Source organism: Schistocerca gregaria, chromosome 3 (assembly GCF_023897955.1).
Source record: "Schistocerca gregaria isolate iqSchGreg1 chromosome 3, iqSchGreg1.2, whole genome shotgun sequence".
In the NCBI taxonomy this organism is placed as follows: Eukaryota; Metazoa; Arthropoda; class Insecta; order Orthoptera; family Acrididae; genus Schistocerca; species Schistocerca gregaria.
In genome coordinates, this window is record NC_064922.1 from 595,926,489 (window position 1) to 595,948,040 (window position 21,552).

Genomic DNA, 21,552 nt, shown 5'->3' on the forward strand with positions numbered 1-21,552 from the left:
CGTATTGACCTCTCGATTATGTCCCACAAATGATCGATGGGATTCATGTCGGACATTCTAGATGGTTAAATAATTCGCTCGAATTGTCCAGAATGTTCTTCAAACCAATCGCCAGCAATTGCCGGCTGGTGACAAGGCGCCATGTCATCCATAAAAGTTTCATCATTGTTTGGGAACATGAAGTCTATGAATAGCTGCAAGAGGTCGACAAGTAGCCGAACATAACAATTTCCAGAAAAAGATCGGTTCAGTTGGACGAGAGGACAGAGTCCACTCCATGAAAACACAGCCCACACACCTTTATGGAGCTTGCACAGTGCCTTGTCGACAACTTGAGTTTATGCCTTCCGAGGTCTACGCTACACTCGAAACCTGCCATCAGCTCTTACCAACTGAAATCCAGACTCGTCTGATCGGGTCGCGATTTTCCAGTCGTCTAGGGTACAACTGATATGGTCACGAGCCCAGGAGAGTCAAAAAAATGGTTCAAAAGGCTCTGAGCAATGTGGGACTTAACTTTGGAGGTCATCAGTCCCCTAGAACTTAGAAATACTTAAACCTAACTAATCTAAGGACAACACACACATCCATGTCCGAGGCAGGATTCGAACCAGCGATCTTAGCGGTCGCGCGGTTCCAGACTGTAACGCCTAGAACCGCTCGGCCACTCAGGCCGGCCCAGGAGAGCCGCTGCAGGCGATATATTGCTGTTAATAAAGACACTTGCGTCCATCGTATGCTGTCATAGCCCATTAACACCAGATTTCGCCACTCGGTAAAAATAGATAAATTCGTTGTACTTGCTGCAGTTATTTCATTTAATGAGAACTATATGCAAACACTGCTGCTCAAGGTCGTTAAATGAAGCCCGTCGGCCACTGCATTGTCCGTTGTGTGAGGAGATACTTGAAATTCAGTATTCTCGGTACACTCTTGACACTGTGGATCTCAGAGTATTGAATTTCCTAACGATTTCCGAAACGGAATAACTCAGGCGTCTGACTTCAACTATCAGTCTGTGTTCAAAGTCTGTTAGTTCCCGTCGTGAGGCCGTAACCACGTCGGAAACCTTTCCACATGAATCTCATGGAAATGACGGTCCGACAATGTACCGCCCTTTTATATCTTTTGTACGCTACCTGTATATGTCCATATCGCTATCTCATGACTTCTGTCATCTCGTTGTATGATTCTATGCGTACTCAACACAGAAATAATTATGCTGTGAACACTCCTGCCTTCCGAGATAACAATAGGCGTGTTCACAAGATTGCATCCATTTGTTTCTGTTTTGATCGACACTCAATCATCTTGTTATATCTCGACTAGCTCGCTTAACTAAACGATTCTGAGCTTGTCTGAGAGTTTTTGGAAGAGCGAGTGAAACATAGTACAGCAATCAATATCCCGGCACTCTGTCTGATCTACAGGGTAGAATGAGTGGTCTTAGCTGGCTGTGGCATGCCCGATGCATCTTATGGTTTCTCTTTCACGCCGAAACGAGGCCGTCATCAAAGCTAAAGGCGGTGTTACAAGGCACTATTGTGACGCCTTTTTGGGCGCATAACTATTTTTTGCCGTGTGCGCTTAGTTTAAAAACTAGATGTAAAACTTTATTTAATATTATTTGTAAGTTTAAAGTTAAAACGAGACATTCTTAAGAAGATCATGGAGAGGGAACGATTGTCAGGCAAGAACCTTCATACAAAATTTCACACACCAGTGTGAACATCGTGAATAGGAATATTCTACGGATCTTTCGTACTGCTCTCGTAGTTAGCGTGAAGAGTAGATCCATTGCAGTCATACAGTGACAGGTCAGATGCTCGAGGAAATAAACTGCAATGATGCAATGTATTGAATAGCAGTTCTATGGAGTGCATACTAAAAGGGGCATTTTAATTCTAATGTAATTGTTTTTAGTCTTCATTGCATTTTCAATGAACATTACTTAGCTACAAGTGCAAAGATTAAATAAAGGAATGGTAAAGCAAGGGCCAGTTCAAAGGAAAAGCAATGTTGAACAAGATCAGATCCAATAATTAGACTGTTTGTCAAGACAATCCGATTTGAAATTTGAGATCTGCTGAAAGTCATTTTTGTAAAAATCTCAAAACCCAAATTTTTTATATTAATATATTATTGTTATATTAATACAGTCACGATGGTAAAGCTTGGGGGAAAGAAGATGATCTTTTCCCAACCATTATCGAGGAAGTTTAGATAGGTTGAAGGCTGAAAACTGAAGAACTAGTCTATTGCCTCCAACATTTCCTTAACGTAGGCATTGTTAACACAAAATAATAGATATTAGGGCGCATAGAGAAGCATACGGAGAATAATTTTTCACTTGTAACTTTTGCAAGCGGAACAAGAACGGGAGTAATTAGCATTTTGTTGAGTGGCTTGTGCATTATACAGGCTGTCCCAGGAGGACAGGTCAATAGTTAAGGACATGACAGGAACGATCATCCGAAGCAACAAAGCTTAGTAAACACGGGCTCTTAAATGCAAACCTAAAGAGCTATGTTCTTCATCTGCGGTACCGTGAAACAAGCTCTTTGCTTTTCCATATTTTTCTAGAAGATGTCGGCTCTAAAATGCATATCTTTATAGCTATGAGCGTTGTTTCACATTAGCGAAGATGAACAAGTACTCAGTTGTTCTTAGTCATGAACATTAGAGTCCATGTTTCTGGACTTCTTTTTCTCATTTTGGTCCCTATTACTGCCGCTCACACTATGGAAACCAAAGCACTTCCACAGTAGCTAAGATGAAAAAAATTGCTCGTGCGTTTTAGAGACCATGCTTACTAGACTTTTCTGCTTCGAATGATCGTCCGATTCTCCTGCTATATCCTGTATACGCAGACGTAAATGTAGGAGTTAAGGGAAATATTCCATGTGTTTATTGCAAGTGAATAGAAAATTCATTTGTTTCCATTCTGACTAACCGCCCCAATGATTCGCGAGGGCGTTTCTAACAGTACGTTGTAATTCAAATGGTTCAAATGGCTCTAAGCCGTTGTATTATGAGAGCATACCGTTAGGACTGGTTTTGGAGAAGAGTGAAGCTGACGAGAATGGGATGTGCTCTCTGAAACTTTACCTCTCTGCAGACTGCTTAATGGACGAGCCTCGTTTATCAAATTATCTGCGGGGGCGGCTATGTCTGGTGGTTGAGAGATCCATGACTCTTTCGCGTATAACGTATCTAAACGCGTAAAATATTATTACTGAGCTCAGAAGCTTCACTTTTCGTTTCAGATAACACCGGTAGCCTCTGGTGAACGATCATACCCATTGAGGGACGATGGACGATGAATGGCTGATTCAGTGTGAAAACTGAAAAAGAAATCGAAGACGACTAAATAATTTGAATAATGATACTCTTTCGAAGTCGAAAACAAAGTTATATCAAGAAATATGAAGTAGAACGAGAATTTAAAATGAACTGGAAAGAAAGCGTACACAGGAATAGCTCACGAATATAACTATGTCAGTGGGTAACACTCTGAGGAAGAAAATAAATCTTTTATAAACGTTTTCACTGTGTTCCGTTCGCAGTTCTCGAATATTCAAGAAAAGAGATTTTGAAATGTTTAACTTCCAAGCTGCTATCTATTTACTTTTTGACTAGTTTTGAGCTTTGGCCATTTTCACAACCACCTGTTACAGGGAACAAAATTTGTTATGAGTGGATGTGTCGCATGTGGATAATAAAGGTATCAGTGATGAAACGGTTCACATGGTAAGTACTTACGCATTTGTATTTAGGATATGTCTGGTGTGGACAGTTCTGTGTATGTTATCACACTTAAGAATACCTCATACCCACGTTAGTCCTTCCAAGTTTAAAATTTGTGATAAATATACAGTTCCAAAAAAATTTTTAGGTGACATATCGAAAAATCGGTGAAATGACTACTCCCACGTTTTCATGTTAACCTACGATATTCAGAGATATTTTTTTAACTTTAGAATGATTTCATCAGAATGGCAATTACGAAAAAAGTATAACAAATCAGTACCAAAACACATTATTTGTCCTGACAACGGAAAACACGAAATTCGCACATAGGTTTTCAACATAAAATTTGAAGATGGCGTTGACATACCACATACCATTGTTTTCTACGTTCTTTGAAGTTTTCTGGGACACACACGTCCCACTACATACAAATTCAACACATTGACTGTGATATATAAGAAAATACAGTTAGTTACTTGCCGCGCGGGATTAGCCGAGCGGTCTAGGGCGCTGCAGTTATGGACTGTGCGGCTAATCCCAGCGGAGGTTCGAGTCCTCCCTCGGGCATGGGTGTGTGTGTTTGTCCTTAGGATAATTTAGGTTAGGTAGTGTGTAAGCTTATGGACTGATGACCTTAGCAGTTAAGTCCCATGACATTTCACACAAATTTGACCATTTAAGTTAGTAACTTCAGCCATTCTTGGTGATTTGATTTGGCTTTCGCGAAATAGGCACACTGTGCCACCTAAAAACACAATCATACCCATTTGATCACTCACATTCTTATATGTACCCACCTCACGGTTCGCAGTATTTTTCTCCGAGTTCTGTAAGCATCTTGCAGCATGCCAGCACTAGACAGATATCAGATACAAGTGTCCAAACGCTCAAAACTGCGTATCACTTTAGTGGGACAACGTTTCTCATCAATCACGAAACAATTAAATGACGACACAACTGTAGCTACACCTCAATGTATTGTGTTAATATATGTCCATAACATATGTTTGTCTTAGTGGTATCTCCATTATCCAGCATGATGTGATCTTCGTGACTACGATATTATGTATACATTGGAGAATTCGTTCTTATTGGATTACACTGCGTGTCATCCTTGATCACGTACCGTAGGTATTATAGAAACTTTTAACAAATGTTGGTGCAAAGAATTTTATTGTAAGGTCAGATATAACCTCTGTATTGTACTGAGGAACCATGCAATTTGTACGTTTATGAACGACTGAATTAAATGCATCTACACTCTCTTTCACAACATTAATCCCATGGTATGCGGCTCTGCGGTTTTTCATGATTCCGAAAATTTATTTTATCTTTAATTTATGGCCTGATGTCCTTCCTGCTGCCACAGTCGTTAACCAACCTAAAAGACGGACGTCATGTGCTCCATTTGTCTGTGAATCATGCGAACTTTGTTTTGTGTGTTGCCGTATTTTAACTGCTTGTGTTATTCTTTGAAGATGAGGTTGGGGACCAAAGAAGAAAGACACAGGAAACTACCCCCAGATTCCAGAATGAGATTTTCACTCTGCAGCGGAGTGTGCGCTGATATGAAACTTCCTGGCAGATTAAAACGGTGTGCCCGACCGAGACTCGACCTCGGGACCTTTCCCTTTTGCGGGCAAGTGCTCTACCAACTGAGCTACCGAAGCACGACTCACGCCCAGTACTCACAGCTTCACTTCTGCCAGTATCCGTCTCCTACCTTCCAAACTTTACAGAAGGCTGTGGCTAGGCCATGTCTCCGCAATATCCTTTCTTTCAGGAGTGCTAGTTCTGCAAGGTTCGCAGGAGAGCTTCTGTAAAGTTTGAAAGGTAGGAGACTGATACTGGCAGAAGTGAAGCTGTGAGTACAGGGCGTGAGTCGTGCTTCGGTAGCTCAGATGGTAGAGCACTTGCCCGCAAAAGGCAAAGGTCCCGAGTTCGAGTCTCGGTCGGGCACAGAGTTTTAATCGGCCAGGAAGTTTCATATCAGCGCACACTTCGCTGCAGAGTGAAAATCTCATTCTGGAAACATCCTCCAGGCTGTGGCTAAGCCATGTCTCCGCAATATCCTTTCTTTCAGGAGTGCTAGTTCTGCAAGGTTCGCAGGAGAGCTTCTGTAAAGTTTGAAAGGTAGGAGACGGATACTGGCAGAAGTGAAACTGTGAGTACCGGTCGTGAGTCGTGCTTAGGTAGCTCAGATGAGCACTTGCCCGCAAAAGGCAAAGGTCCCGAGTTCGAGTCTCGGTGGAGCACACAGTTTTAATCTGCCAGGAAGTTACCCCCAGATTGGCTAGCGTGCAGTAACGACGGTCGTTAATCTGATGGGCAAATTCGATCCAGATCTAGTTCATCCATCTGTCTCTTAAGGGGGTAGATACAATATTGCATTGCAAATATTGAGTGTTTTGTTATCCCCGTCCATGTCCGAAAAGAGCAGATACCATCTTATATATATATATATATATATATATATATATATATATATATATATATATATATATATATATATATATATATATATATACTAAGGATCACCGGCCACTTGACTATCTTCTTCTTCTGTGCGAATGCACAAACAGTGCCCGAATCGGCAACGCGCCGCGAGTAATGAGTATAATGGGCGGGGGCAATACGAATGTAGTGCAGGACAATACCTTGAGAATGTGGGTTTCGCGGGAGGCGTGCCAGAGATAAATCCCTGCAGTCGCGCTATCCTCTGTGTCCCCGGTGGCTTAGATGGATAGAGCGTCTGCCATGTAAGCAGGAGGTCCCGGGTTCGAGACCCGGTCGGGGCACATTTTCATCTGTCCCCGTTAACGTACGTCAAGGCCTTTCAGAAGCTAAGGGTGTTCATTTCATTGTAATTCAGTGAGGACCAAATCTCCAAGGTCATGGAACGTATGAGTACATCAAATTCCAATATAAAAGTAATAACAGATAACAATAAATTTTTATGAATCCGAAAAAAGTCGTTCCATAAGATTATTTAAACGCAATCAACAATATAACAAGAATCAGCTTAATTTTTCAAGGAACTCCTCAACACAATAGAAGGAGTGACGATGAGGAAACTATTCAGTTTCGATTTGAAAGCGCGTGGATTACTGCTACGATATTTGAATTCGAGTGGTAGCTTATTGAAAATGGATGCAGCAACTTACACCACTCATTGCCCGACCCGCCCACTTCTGAGCCAAAAAATATCCTTTTAGAATGGGAAGAGTGGCCCTAAAATATAATACCATACGACATAAGCAAATGAAAATAAGGAAAGTAGACTTTCCACGACAGATTACTATCTATCTGAACACCTATAAATTTGAACTTTTCAGTTTCACTAATCGTATTCCCTTTCTGTGAAATTAAAACGTCACGTTTTGTTGAATTGTGTGTCAGAAACTGTCAAAACTGAGTCTTACTGTGCTTTAGCGTTAGTTTATTTTCTACAAGCCATGAACTTAGGTTATGTACTGCACTATTTGAAACTGAGCCAATGTTGCACACAGCATCCTTTACTACCAAGTTAGTGTCATCAGCAAACAGAAATATTTTAGAGTTACCTGTAATACTAGAGGGCATATCACTTATATAAGTAAGGAACAGGAGTGGCTCTAACACTGATCCCTGGGACACCACCTAGTTTGCCCACACATCACAGCCATTATCATCATTGTGAATAATGACCTTTTGCTTTAAGGTAATCACCTACAGTAGACAGATTTTCAGTGAGAACCAAAGTGAATGTATTTACAATTGCGAATATGAATAACCATCAGCTGTAGAATGGAATGACGTCTATGAAAATTTGTTGCTGACCGGGACGTGAAGGTGAATTTCTCGCTTAGCGCGAACGGTCACCTTACTATTTGGCTACTCGTGCATGATTCAGGGCCACTTCCAAAGTTCATTATGTTGTCAACCTGTGCTCGTACATCCTTTATGTACAGTCCCGTATGGGTGAGACATTTAACTTGAAAGTCGCTTGCCTGGTGTCTGTGGATAAATACCATACTGCAGTGCAAGTGTTATTCTGAATTACTACGCCAAGTTCCTTTGGACATGCTTGTATGATAACACAGGCGCTGCAATATCGTTTTTGTCCGCCGATACTGGAGAAGTGGCTATCAAGTAAAATGTCTCACTCGCACGGGAATATGCATAATGAATGTATAAGGACATGTTGTAGACGCATAGCCTCACCGCGGCTACTCAGCGGATAGCCAACTGGTAAAGCGACAGCTGGGAATTATCGGGAAATCCGGGTTGTCCCGGTCCAGCACAAAATTTTTGTCGTCATTTTGTTCTACAGCTGAAGGTTGTCAGTATTCACAACTGTAAATACATTTAATTTATTTCATAACGGCTGTAGTCGCCACAGTGCCTCTTCCTTTGGATATATGTGTAAATCCGAAGGACTGCATCGTAATTCAGAATAACTCAGGCACTCCAGTACCAAAGAGTAAATGGGAGTCATTGTATTGCAGGTGACTCTTACTTAGGCACGTAAGTAGTGACACTACCTTTCGATATTTCACCTCTGGAGGTTTTGCACGAATCAGACGTGGTCGCATTTTTTCGCCAGCAAACTTGAAACAACGACCTTACTTGGCAATCGGTGAATGATTTTATTTTGTTTTTGTACCCCGGTAAATAGCTGTCGTTACTCATCCAGGTAAAAATTGTTCCACTCTAACCAGAGAGTTTTTGAATGAAATTTCGTAGGAAGATTTCACCACAATGAAAAGTGCATTTGTTTTGACTGTCATCCCAATGCGCTTATCATTCTTGCCACTCTCTCCCCTTCATCGTGATAGCAGCGAAACTTCCGCCCTTCTCTGACACTCTGCAGAGGCGCTGACAGCTGGTGCTGGGATTCGGGGTTTGGGAACCGAAAAGCGAGAGAGCCGCTTGCCACACTGCGTTCTCCGCTACAGGGCGGGCAATCTGGCGCGCCCCTCGTGAGCTATAAATACAAGCCAGCAGGCGGCACGCCGCCGTGCGAGAGGTGCGCGTCGAGAGATCGATACACGCGCAGGCGACCAGGCGGCCGCGAGCGCTCGACACCGCTTGCGTGCAAACACGCCTGCTCGCCGCCAGGGGAGTGTCTCGCGGCAGAACTGCCGCAGCTGATATCGTGTGTTCTACACACGTCATCCAGTTCTCTCGGTACTTGGTGCTGTGAACGCTTGGATACAAGTCGTCCGTGAATATGTCTGCTCGTTCGATGTCAGTGATGATAGTTCGTAGCTACGGAAACAGACGAGTCTTACAATAGTTGCCTCCGACTTGGACATCGGCCTTCAAGGAGTGGCAAAAAAACCTCGATGCAGGGCGCTGTGAACGAAGCGAGACTGCAAAATTTAGGAGTTTCCGACCAGCGGTTTGTTTATAGAGCGCGTTTAATTGCATATATTTGAAGCCGGTATTAGCAACGTTCATGTTTCGCTCGTGACGGTCCTAGCACATCCACCGTACATTTGCTTTTTTATCTCCCTTTTGAGTATTTACGCTAGTTAGATGTGTCACAATCTTTTGCTGAGTGGGCTGCAAGCAGGGGGTTATCGTGTTAGTAATTCATCATCACCACCACCATATCCAATTTTGTCTTAAGCATTCTTATCTGCTCTAATTTCAAGTAGATTTCAGCTGATCGTTCCATCTCTTCTTAGGACGCCCAACGTTCCTTTTGCTTATAGCTATATATTTGTATATTATTTTAGGTATTCGTTCTTCTGGGATCCTTTGAATCTATTCATGTCATTTCTTTCTGTACTCTATTTTCTGAAGTATGCTTTTGAGACCTAGTTCATTTCATATTTCACTATTCCTCATCCAACCTTTGAGTTTGTAACCAGATAGCAGCCTTATCAGTTTCATATCTTCTGCATCAATCCTCCTCCATCGACTGGCGGCTAGAGACCAAGTCTCTTACCCATACATTACAACTGGCTCTGTCATCACATTATAAAATTTTAGTATTTGTCTCTTTTCTAACATTTTTGAGGAGAGTGCGATTTATAGTAGCTACCAACTGCTCGAAGTTTTGCAGTTTGTGTTCTTTATCATTGTGTGTGTTATATAAGACCTCTCATCCTAGGTTTTTAGAAGTATTTATTTGTTCTAGAGGCTTATTATCAATTATTATTATTTCTACTTTTCAATGGTGCTTAACATCGAATGACTGTCTTAGTTTTACTTTTAGATATTGTCATAATGTAATCACTTGCAACCTTGTCCAGGAACCAAAAACCTCTCTGTAATTTATCATCTGATTCCGCTAAGATTCTTTGATCGTCTACAAAGAGAAGTGTATGTATAATTTTTTATTAAGTTTATAATGGTGCTCTACTTTATTCTGCCATGTCTTATGACGTCGTCTATGTATGTATTAAATGATGTGGGTGATAAAAGACACACTTGTCTTACTGCTTGACAGATGTTTCTTGCAAACGGACTTCCTTTTTCTACCGTGATTTTGTTGTAAGTATGCATACTTTGAATTACACTTATTAGATGCTAGGGAATACCATTCTTTTATAAAATTTATCATAATTTAAGTGCGTTAACTTTATCAAAAGCTTTCTCATAGTCAGTAAAGACTATGTATGTGGGATGATTCTATTGTCTTTGTTTTACAATAATTTGGCAGACTGGAAGAACAGTGTCTAAACAAGGTCTTCCCATCCGAAACCAGTACTGTTCTCCGGTGAGAGATATTTCCGGAAGTACTTTTAGTTTATTCGTTATTAGTTTTGCATATATCTTCTATCCAGGTTTCAAAAAACTTATACCTCGATAACTGCTACACTTCCTGCGACTTTTTTTTTCTTTAAATAATGCGATAAGAGGTGCTGTTTGCCAATCCTCTGGTATGTTGCTGTATTTCCAAAGAGTATTTACAAAACTCCATGGTTTCCTGAGTAATGATTCCGAAGTGTATTTCAATAATTCCACCTTGAGGTTGCCTTCCCTGAGGTTTCCTGTTTTTAGATGTTTTTAACACAACCTTAATTTTTCCATTGATATAAGACCAACAAGCTCGTCACTTACTGCAGTTTTTTTCATTCTCATCACCTGTCAATAGTTTTTTAAATAGTCCAACCAATCACTTTCTGAAATGGGGTTAATTTGAACCATATCTCTTTCACCTTTGTTGTTTCAGCATCCTATAGGCTTTAGTTTCTTTCTCATGTACATCATGCTCCATTTCACTCAAAAAATGTTACCAGCTTTATTAATTGTTCATGAAATTCCGTTTCATTTGAGTTTAAGAGCCACCACTCAGCATTTCAACCCAGGTGAATGGGTAGCTGGCCACGGGAGGCGTGAGCGGTGCAGGCGACATAACGATTGTCCGGGCAGCATAGAATGTATAGAAGCTGTCGCCGCTCAAAAAGAAAAGTTGAACTTAATTAACGCTACACTTTGTATTGTGTCCGTTAGTGACTGACGAACTTTTTACATGTGTCAGTCGCGAATAATAGACATCGATTTAAATTGATTTTCATTTAAAGAAAGGTACTAGGGCTATTACCTTTCGCCGCTGCGTTGCGAGAGACAGCGTTATTGTCCCCGTCTCGGTTTCGCAGTGTCTAATGAGTCAATACGCTCTTAGCTGTGATCATTTGTAGCCCGTTTTGCCTCTGCTTTGTTCCTGGGAATGTCTCAAATGTGTGCTCTAGAAAATCCCGCAAGTTCTGAAGTGCGATCAGCGAGCAGATGATTGTTGGCAAATATACGGAGTAGATTTTAAATTTATAGGGAACATCAAGAAATTTCATGGCGACTGCTTTTCGGCACACAGAGGGTGTGATTCGGGTGGACTTTTCCGAACCTAGTGAAACAATAAATAGAGATATTGTGAAACCTAAGAGAAATTAAGACTGGTACAAAACAAGCGTCGAGGAAACTTACATTCCCTGTTTTTTTTTCATCCATGACAACGCCTAAGTCCACACAGTCATTCGAACCCGGCGGATGGGAGCGCTAAATCATCCATCGTATAGTCCGGACCTTGCTCTGAGCGATTTTCTATTCGTTTCGCACTAGAAGATTTGGCTCGCAACACAGCGCTTCGACAATGACGAAAACTACAATCAGGCGTCTGTGCTTGGTTGAAGTCTCAGGCGGCAACGTTCTGTGACGATGCAGTTAACAAGCTGGTTAACGTCGTGATAAGAGTCTTACTTTATACGGAGAGTAGCTGACAAAGCCAGCATTTCCCGAGTATTTATTTTGCCAATTTTCTATCAGAAACGAAACATTATGTGTACTCCTGCAGTCGACTCGGTGTGAGATGTTCCCGCAGCTGCTTCGCGGGCCTACAACGCAATTTTGTAAGCATCTCTATGGCAACGCCTCTTCGTATTTCTATAGGCGGCTATGCCTACAGCCCTTTGCGCTGCGCAGTTGAAAGCTGTCAAAAGCTCTGCCCGGTATCAGGGATCTCCTGGAATCGAGTGTAGGAGTGTCTTAGTGGAATTAAAACTTCATATATGATGCGACATTTGTTCAGGCCCCTCAGTGTTTATGACGCCATATGTCTTGTAATACAATCCGTACAATCATATATTTGTTTAAGTACATTCAGTGATATATGTGGATACCAGCTGCAAAATACGTTGCAAAAAGACTTATTAGTAAAGAAGTAACAAATTTAAAGGTGGTGCATGATAAAGCCGTTTTTCACCTATCTCATTGTTTATGACATATCTCCTGAACTATGGTAGGTGTGTGGTTCTTACCCCACAGCAATTGTTGCCTGGCACAATGAGATATGTGTAGCAAGTTTCGTTGATATCGGTTCAGCGATTTGGGAGATGTGGAACGCAAACACAAACACACGTATAATTTTTATAATATGCATGGATCATGTTGAAAAATGAGAGAGCAACAGGCTTTTCAAATGTAAGTAATAAAAATATGTTCCTTTTCACTATTTTTTTTAATACATAAGGTACTTTCTGAGTAGTTCTCGTAGTTAGATATTACGAGGCGCAGTAAGTGTATACGTTTTTTCAGAGTATGTGTGGGGTATTAGTTGCAGAAATTTTCTGATGTTTTTCAACGAAAGTGTGAGGATTTGGTAACTACGTAAACTTTCATTTCCCCAATAGTGTAGCATAAAGTTTCTTATTTAATGAACATTTCGTATGAAGGTAGAGATAACTATTCCTAGTCTGTGGTGGATTACTCTTTGCACTATTATGCCTCCTGAACGGTGGATCTTTTATTACTGTAGGAGATAGAAGAACTTACAGCCGATGCAGAGTTAGGGCCCCAGTATGTATTTATACACTGGGTCGGAGATTTTTGTGTTTGGCCCCTTTCGCGGACGGTTCACCCGAGACAGAATAGGAGAACTGGTATTATGTATGAAATGAGCACACGGGAGCTTACGGTTGGACTAAATACCAAACTTCTGTCGAGCCATAAATAAGAAGATCTACAACACTACCATTTATATAACGTCGATAGCAAGAGAAGAAGCGCAATAACATTTTAGTCTGTAGCGGCAGATCACTTAATAAACTGTGTGTTTCTGCTCTACTCTGCGCTGTCTCGCTGACGTTAGCGTAGCGACAGCCAGAGCGAGACAGATGGTGCAATAGTAAGGCACTGGACTCGTGTTCAGTACGACTGAGGTCCAGACCCCCGCCCGACCATCCGAATTTAGGATTTTCGCTATTTCCTTCAGTCTTAAAGGCTTCCATTATTCGAAAACAGAATGGTCGATTTCCCCCTAATCAGTTCTTCTCTAACGACCTCTTTTTTATTATTGTAATCCCAACACGCTTATCATGTCCACGACGTTGTCTCCCTTATTTTGTGATAACACTAGAGCCATTCAACCTTCTTTGAAAGAGTCAGGAACAGACTAGACGAAAAACTTAACATAGAAAAGATTTTTGTATTCTGTACACTGTGTTTAAATTGTCACTCGAACTTCAGAGCGACATATCGAAAGAAGACACCACGGGGTAGAAGAGCAACGGCAATCGCTCAACAAAGGAAAGACCACTGCACCTGGTGGAATACCGATACGATTCTACATAAAGTATGCGGAACAATTCCCTCCTCTTACTGCAGAAGTGTGCCACTGATCACTATCGGAACGCAGCGTCGTAGCGATTGGAAGGAAGCCCAGGCCACTCCCACTTTCAGGAAGGATAAGTCTCACACTTGCACGCAACTACGGGCCTAAATCGCCAAAACAGGACTGTTATAGAATTTTGGAACTCATTTCATGGTCGTGTATTGTGATGTTTATTGAGACCGAAAATCTCTTTAGGAATCAACATGAATTCCGAAAACAACGATCGTGTAAAATGCAGCTCGTTTTGTTTGCCAACGAGATTCAGAAAGCAGAAATGGTGAATGTCTTCTGGTTGCATCTACGATCCTTACATGTTCCATGTGGCGTCTCTGGTGCCCGGTCGAGCCCCATATAAGGCGCGCTTCAACCTCCCAGTGGCCTTTTCGCCAGACGAGCTTAGCTGCAAACTGCTGTCGGGGGAGGCGGGCGGGGTTGTCACATATTAGCGATTTAGATCTAACGACGTCCGTATTGAGATGATGCACTTCGCAGAAATCTCAAAAAAACCCTCAGAATTAATCGTATAGAAGACGCTTTTTGGGTGTAACACCGGTTATTCAAACAATTTCTTTCGTATTTCAGTAATGAGGAGAGCAAGAATAAGCCGACCTGTCTAATTTCAAAAATTTAAGAGGTATCTGTACTGGATCAAATCATATAAAGTATAGAAGTATTCAGAATATAACTCAAATAATTCTCGAAGTTTTCAAGAGGAGTAGGAAAAGGAGCGTAGCAGAGGAACAGGTAAGAAACAGCATGCAAGAATCAAAAATGGTTACGAAGAATGAAAAAAAAGACACAAAGAAAGAGGATACACTATAAGAAATTGTTTTGCGCTTTTCAGAGTTGGTCTGATTTGAAACAAGAACATGAGCAATAAAATAATAATAATAATATTTCATGATTAAATCTGACAAACCAAAAAAAAAAAATCCTTGAAGAACGCTCCTGAGAAAAATGTGTCTTAAATGACGGACGAACAGAAAGTATCAGATGAGAAACGAGAAAATTTTTTTCTCGTTTGATATAATTACAGATTTATAGTTTTGGTTGTACTATGAAGCCTTCCTTATTGCCAGCCATTACACAAAAAAGAGAATTAAGACCGACTCAAACAAGGATAACACTACTTTGGTATTCACAAAATTCTTTTCTAAGCTTTTTCATAACAACGACTAGATTCTCTATTGGGTGAAAACGAGGTGTACGGTGTATAGAACAGATTCTTAAACTAGAGAATTCACTGAAACACAGTAATGTGAAAAACTTAAGAACGAAAGTTACTTTCGCACGGTGTTCGTCTTTCTGCGTATTTCTTTCAGTAACCTTATGTGCTAACTGTAGCAGTTCGTTCTATGTATGATACCAGTCTCATCGAGATACACTATGTGGTCAAAAGATCCGGACACCCATAAAAAAACACATGTTTTGCATAAAAAATGGTTCAAATGGCTTTGAGTACTATGGGACTTCTGAGGTCATCAGTCTCCTAGAACTTAGAACTACTTAAACCTAACTAACCTAAGGACATCACACACATCCATGCCCGAGGCAGGATTAGAACCTACGACCGTAGTGGTCGCGCGGTTCCAGACTGTAGCGCCTAGAACCGCTTGACCATCCAGGCCGGCTGTTGCGTGATGTTTGTCTTTTATTGCGACCCAGTCAGCCTGAATACAGAACTGAGTGTTTTAATTTCAAATATGACGTCGGATAACGAACGACAAAACAGTGTGATATAGTTACAATTTAATAATTTTCAGATTTTTTGCTTTACTTCTACTGTCCAACCTTGCCTCTTGCCAAATTTCATTAGTAGCTCAGTGGGAAGTATTCTGCAAGGTTTGATGAATGAGTTCGCAAACATAAAAATATGTGATATAAACGGCCCTGCCTTTTGATTGCATTGTCTTAGAAGCTAAAGTTTATTATACAGCCAAGGGACTACAGACCCGAGCACGTGACAAATTTCAACTTGATACGTACACCCGCTCCTGAAAAAAATGTCTTAAATGACGGACGAACAGAAAGTATCAGATGAGACACGAGAAAATTTTTTTTTTCGTTTGATATAATTACAGATTTATAGTTTTGGTTGTACTATGAAGCCTTCCATATTGCCAAATTTCATGATCCTAGGCTAAGGGGGACTACGCTATACGTTTCGATGAGTGCGTTTGCGAGTGTCAAAATGTGACATAAATGGCCGTATATTTTGGCTACACTGACGTAGAAACATGAGTTTTTTTTACAGCACGAAGGGACCTAGGCCTCAGTATGTGACTCAGATTTCAGCTTGATGTGTTTCCCCATTCCTGAGGAAAATGGTTGTGGACAGTCAGGTAGACAGACGGACGGACAGGAAAGTGATCCTATAAAGATTCCGTTTTTAACGATCGAGTCACCGTACTCTACAACAGCATACACTCAATTTGAGTTGGGCAAAGGACTACTAACCTCATGAAGGGGCACACAGAAAATCAAAATATAACCTTTTGGTATAACTGAGCAAAAAATTCAAAAGACCCAGGAGTACCATTATTTAACAGCCATTAAACCAAAAGCGCTCTACGCATCATTTATTCTCCAACACAAAACATTAAACAGCAGTTATAAGTAACAGAATATGAAAGGGCCAAGAATAAAAGTTGGGATTCATTTCCTAAAGACCAATGAGGAAATTTTCAGGAAAAATAAACAAGTAGAGTCAATAATACTCCCCACTCTTGATTATGATGATACTATTCTCCAGCTCAAGTGGGTTGGAACTGGCGATGAATGCTTGTGTGTGATACATTTGTAATGTACGCTATTTCGACTTATCACTACTGCCTATGAACAGTTACCATAGCTAGAAGGTGATAAGGGTAGCGATTATTACACTCTGTGTTTTCTCTGTCATCTTCTCAATCATTGCACTCCTTCCTCTTTACCTTCAAGCATTACTCTGCTTTCTGAATAACACAGCAGAAATACTCGTTCTCGACAACGTAAAATCCTCTCTGTATCACTACACAAGACTGTCATGTTCTCTAAATCATTTTCTGTACCAGAGACCCGACTTTGGAACAATCTTCCTTAGAATATTAGAGTAATGAAAACCCTTTCAAACTTGAAAAGACAGCTAATGCTCCACCTATCACAATAGCCATCTCTTCTGCAGCTCAATCTAGTCAAGTCTCTCCCATCTACCACTTTTCTCTCGCCTTCTCTTCAGAGTCCTCTACTGAAATTCTCTTCTTTCGTAGCAGCCATTATCATTTTCATTTCAATCTGCGCCTTTTTCATTATCCCTTCCAGTTCATCTAATGTCAAAGAAGGCTTCAAAAGTGTTAGACTAATAAGTCTTTTCATTATTATTATTATTATTATTATTATTATTATTATTATTATTATTATTATTATTATTATTATTGTTATTATTATTGTTATTATTGTTACTGCCAATCAGTATTTACTAATAATGTAGATTATTAGCGATGAGTATGTTATGTGCAGCGCGTCGTTTGCCACGGTTCCTGTTTTTCCCTTGGTTTACTCTCTTGTTTGGAGTTCCCGCGCTTTCCTAGAGGGCGCTGCGGAGCCTCCGCGAGCGTCCGGTGGGAGGAGGCGCTGTGTGCCGTGCCGAGGGCGGACGAGGCAGCTGAGACGAGTGTTTGGACTTGGACGACCGTTCTGCAGCGAGGCGCTCGGTCCCTCTATACTAAGTCTGGATGGGCCCAAAAACCCGGGGCGTGAGGACACAAGAGGCCGTAAGTCTGTGGACAACGTTTGGTTTCCGTTCATGGGCTGGGGAAGCTATGAAGTCAGTCTGCGGCTGCCAATAATCTCCAGAAGGTGGTGTCGTCGCTGAAAGTAAGATTGTTCATCTAGTTAGTACAACGGCTGGCGGGGCCAGTCTCCCGGTGTTGTGGGAGCTATTAATAACTGTGCGGCGAAGTTTCTCTGCTTTGAGTTTGTGATTGGAAATTGCCTTGCGTGTGTGTTACTGCCCCTTTGCCTTAAGGCGCGCGCCGGAAGAAAAAAAAAAAAAAAAAAAAAAAAAAAAATTGGCTGTGGACCTTCTTCAAGCCGCTGTTTTCCCATGGACGGCGTAGGTCACTGTTTGGATAAGCACGTTGTGAAATTTTAAATAACCTTGTACTGTCTGGCGGAGAGATATAGTGGACTGTAGCCAATTATATGAATGAGATTACGTTAATGTTCGCCAATGTCTGTTGCGTTTTAGTACGTAGGCATATTTAGCTTTAGTCGTTGTTATCGTGTATATATTCTTGTGTGAAAGAGTTTAGTCCCCTTGGCATATAAGTGCTCTATTTAATTTTATTTAAGGTAGTGCTAGAGTTTCAATTTGGTAATCCGCCTAGCCACGACTGATGTCGGTTGCTCGGTCTGTCTGAAATGTTGGGAATATTTGGTAGAGACCGTTGTTGACTTGTTCTCCTCAGATCCGAAGTCCCATATTGATACTATGGCGGTAGTTCTGCCGGAATCTAATTTGCAGAAGTTATCAATTCCTGTGAGCACAAATAAAGCTACCTTTGCCTCTTTAGTTTTCGTCCACTGGCCAGCAAGCTTTGGTTGATGATTAAGAATCACTTCGTCCAACCTAGTGGCTGGTGTCAGACGAGTTCCCTTTCTACTTCGCGTAAATGTTTCTTCCTCTTGGTGGAGCCATCCTCCATTGTTATTGATGATAATTGCTTTAAATGAATCTTCTTTAATTTGTGTTTATAATTCTTAATGAGTGATCGTCCTTAATGGTGTAACCTTTAATGTAAGTCTGATTATCCCATATGTCACCCACTGACTTCATTTAGAGACTGAAAAGGTAATCCTTGCTCAGGTTTATGGGACCTTATTAACTGTTGATCTTTATCGTTTATGGTCTTATAAATATGTTTGTTAAAAAGGGATAATTTTAGAGTCCTATTGTTTATTAAGTATTTATTAAGTTATATAGCAAATATTACGAGTGCAAATATTCTGTCATTGTTGCACTTGCATGTTCTGTGGTTTGCACTGAAGGGTGTGACAAATGCAAAATCTTAAGTGAAGCGTTGGGTCGAATTAATCCTTTCCCACCTTTAATGATGACTGGTTGTTTGTCGCTTGTTATTGACATTGGTTGGGAGAACAATTTATTGTCTGACCCCGTAGAAAGAGTTTATAATTATGTAATAATTTATCAGTTCCATTCTTAATTGCTCCATTATCTTTTCTTTATTATTAGTGCTACTATTATTATTTTTACGATAAATGTATATTATTATTATTGTACTGACATGTAATATTTTTTTGTGTTATTCCTGGTCAAATGTGAGAAAGGACCTTAAGGGCCTAACTAGGAGCTAAATAAGTTAATAAATGAACGACTAAACAATACTAAAATCACGTTTATAATTTGTTGTGGAGAATGCAACGCAAGGGCCATGTAGGAAGTACGAATTCAAACGAGCTAAACTATCAGATTCACACGTAACACGAAAATTGAATTACCAGACCCAAGGAGTACAAACAAATAGAAAAAGACCTTAACGAATTACGATCGCCAAATTAACAGGACAGACAAGCAACCAAGACATTCAAGTAACACTGGGTTTCAAGGTAGAAGAGGGGTGCTCCAAACAACAGATAAGGACGAAGCAACGGAAACAATGCGGTGTCCATAAAAGGATACTAGGTTAAAAGGAAGTCTGACAAATGTCGATTTTACGTGATCTTCAGCGAGCTGTTTGCGAAGGAAGAAAAATATATAATTCTGACAAGTGAAAAACAACCACTGATTTAGTTCAGGAGCGTATGAAAGGGCGGAGAGAGCTCTGCGGTCTATGTGCTGAGTTAGAAATGAATATGAGTGTGAGCATGAGCTAAGCTGGGGGCTAACGGAACCGCTTGTCTCAGAATTTTCTAAGGCATATTTGTCCGGTAGAGAAGCTCCTACGATCGTTCAAGGACAGATGCAGGAAGAAGCAGATTGTAATCTCTTGCCAGACAACGTCTCATGTATTATCTGCGAACGCAGGATAAACGCCCACGAGAACTAAAAAAGCGAACTAGATGTCCGCTGGCCACGGCGTCTTACAGCCATGCTGACTTCCAAAGAGGACAAGTCTGCCGCAGACGTAACGAGGCCCAGCTCCGTATTGTGCGGCAAGGAGCCATCGACGCCAGGAGAAGCTCGCGCGGAGGGCCGGTAATCAGCTTGGAACAAAGGAGAGCTCCTTCCCTCGGGAGATGGGCGCCGGCGATTGTTTGAGGACGCTGGATCAGCCGGCGCTTTCGGCGTCGCCGTCGCCGACGGCGCCAGTAATTACGCGGACCGAGGCGCTCCCCCCCCCCCCCCCCCCCCCCCCTCCGTCACCTGTTAACGACAGGGGACGCCGGCGTGCGCAATACGTCTCGCCGGCACCCAAAAGCCAACAAGACAGGAGAAAACACACACGTGACACTACACTGCTGGTTATTGAAAATGCAACATCGAGAATGGTGTCAACGGAATTTTAATTGTTGTGGTTGAACAGTGTACTAGGAACAGTAAGTGATTAAATTTGTAGGTGATTTGAGGTACGCATGGTGCGAAATTTAGCACATAAGGTTTTCAGCTCTGCCTGCAACACCGGTTCTAACCCGGATGGTTGTCGCGTGGAACAGAGCTTGCTTGACAGCTACGGGAACATCATATAAATCTGCGTTAACTCTTTAAGAGAGCTTGTGATGTCCGCCCCACGAGTGGTTACATCACGCTGCTGTGTGGTCGCGTACCTAAGGATCTCGCAAGCAAGGCTCTGAGTTTCGAAAACTTCCGAGTAAATATGGGGAAATGTACACATCTCACTGCCGAGAAACGAAATGACAGCTCACGCAACTACAGTAATACTTTTGATAAGGAATTACACTCTAAGGAAAAAAAAAAGAACGCACCACGAAGAATTACCCTAACGGGACGGAAAATGGTTGAAGTGGTGTACATGTACAGCCGAACAGATGACTACAATGCAGAAAAATTGGATGATTTTTTTTTTTCAAGAGAAAGGTCTCCACAAATTGACCAAGTTAATAGCGCGTTGGTCCATCTCTGGTCCTTGCGCACGCACTTTTTCGGCATGATATTGATTGATACAATTGTTGGATACCCTACTGAGGGATATCGTGCCAAATTGTGTCCAATTCGGGAGTTATACCTTCACAATTCCGAGATGGTTGGAGCGCTCCGCCCATAATTCTCGAGGCGTTCTCAGTTCGGAGAGATCCGGCTAACTTTCGGTCCAATGTAGGGATTGGCAAGCACGAAATCAAGCATTAGAAACTCTCACCGTGTCGGGAGGGAATTATCTTTGTGAAATGTAAGCACAGGACGGCTTGACATCTTGGGCAAAAAAAGGGGGCGTTGAATATCGTCGACGTGCCGCTGCACTGTAGGGATGCCGCAGATGACGACCAAAGGGGTCCTGCTGTGAAATGAAACCGCACCCCAGACCATTGCTCCTTGCTGGCAGGCGACAGTCAGGTTGGTAACCCAATGCTATCCGGGCCTCTCCAGACACGTCTTGTGCCTGGAATCTCATTGACTGGAGTAGAGTAGTCCTCAGTGATGAGTCCCGCTTCGAAGTGAGCCCCGCGAATGACGTGCGTGGAGAAGCCCGGACAGCGATGGGATACCGGCCTGCCCGTCGGCCGCCATGTGGCCCGATAACCATGAC

At 41.7% G+C, this 21,552-nt stretch overlaps 1 protein-coding gene and 1 non-coding gene across 2 annotated transcripts in view; one reads left to right on the forward strand and one right to left on the reverse strand.

Moving 5' to 3' along the window:
- The window catches only part of LOC126354200 (uncharacterized), a 730,861-nt gene that overhangs the window by 498,104 nt on the left and 211,205 nt on the right, over nucleotides 1-21,552 (reverse strand). The gene's annotated exons all lie outside the window — the stretch shown is intronic.
- Nucleotides 6,475-6,548, forward strand: Trnat-ugu (transfer RNA threonine (anticodon UGU)). The gene has a single exon. It is a non-coding gene; the product is annotated as a tRNA-Thr (tRNA).